Genomic DNA, 1,465 nt, shown 5'->3' on the forward strand with positions numbered 1-1,465 from the left:
AGAGAGAGAGAGAGAGAGAGAGAGAGAGAGAGAGAGAGAGAGAGAGAAACTCTGTGTGTGACTCACACATTTCGTGCCTGTGGCCAATGCCTTAAATGCATCCTCTTGGAAAGAAAGGCATCTCTTGGGTTTCCTAGTGTGTTAGGGAAGATGCTAATGGGTCCTTTTTCTGGGCAAGGCTATGGGACCCTTGTGGGTAAGCATAGCTAAATGCTGTGTTGTCCTCTCTGAAGGAAGTAATATTTCCTTGCTTGTGTGAGCTGCAGACTTGCATGGGTTTAGGTACTGAGAATACAAGAGAAGTTGGAATAGAGAACTGGAAAGCCAACAGAGATGTTCAGTAAAGAATGAGAAACCTTCTACCATCTAGTCATTTATTATTTTAACATTAATTTAAATATTTGAACTGATTAACCTGTCAAAGTACAAAAACCAAAAGTTACTCAAGAATAGTAAAAGGCAGGGGGTGGGGAAGATGCCGCTCACAGAATAGTGCTCATCTGGAATATGCAAGGCCTTGGGCTCAGCATGCGACAGTGAAAACCCAGGCAAAGAAAAACCAAACCAAACCAAAAATGTACAGTGGAAAGACTCCCTTCCTAGCTGTTGGGGTCTCTCCTTAGGGTATATGTTTAGAATCTATTCCAGAAAGATTGTAGGTACCTGTACACACACACACACACACACACACACACACACACACACACTCTCTTTTAAACAAGTGGTAACACACTTTTTTACTATTATGAATATTGTCTTATTAATATGCTCAAATAATTTTATATAAGTTATAAAGTAGCTCAGACTATTCCCCTGTGATTGTAATGTACTTAACATTTAATATGATCTCCTTTGGATATATAATTTTCAGCCCTTTTGTTATTATGAACAGTGCTGAATTAATAAATTGGGTATATCTAATTTTTACATATGTATAAGAGAAATCTGTTAGATATATATCTAGAAGTTTTCCTTCTACTTGAAGTGAGCCCCAAATAAAAATTTAATAGGAAGATGAGTTTGGTGGTACGCACTTTTAACTCTTTCTACGCAGGGGGCAGAGGCAGCAAGATTGCAAGTTCAAGACCAGCTTGGGCTAAGAGTGACTTCAGGGCCAGCCCAAGTAACTTATGAAGAGTTTTCTCAACAGAATAAATGAATAAACAAGGACTGGGGATGTAGCCTAGTGGTTGGGCACTTGCTTAGCATGCATGTGGCGCTAGACTTTATGCTCAGCCACCCTCCCTCTGGCTCCCCCACCCACCAAATAATACAAGTGAGAGAAGGCTCCACAACATACCTACAGGTAGAGGGAGTTCTCTGGGGAAAAGAAGATAGCTGTCAACAGACAGGAATGCCCTGTGCCTCTGGAACTGCTGGGAGACAGTGAGTCATACACACCTGGGAGACAGTGAGTCATACACACCTGGGAGACAGTGAATAATGCACACCTGGGAGACAGTGA

The 1,465-nt window shown here is 41.4% G+C and overlaps 1 protein-coding gene across 1 annotated transcript in view; it reads left to right on the forward strand.

The window, feature by feature from the left end:
- Itgam (integrin subunit alpha M) overlaps nucleotides 1-1,465 on the forward strand; it is a 63,686-nt gene that overhangs the window by 52,140 nt on the left and 10,081 nt on the right. The window lies entirely within an intron of this gene.

The sequence above is a fragment of the Mus pahari genome, chromosome 1, assembly GCF_900095145.1.
Source record: "Mus pahari chromosome 1, PAHARI_EIJ_v1.1, whole genome shotgun sequence".
In the NCBI taxonomy this organism is placed as follows: Eukaryota; Metazoa; Chordata; class Mammalia; order Rodentia; family Muridae; genus Mus; species Mus pahari.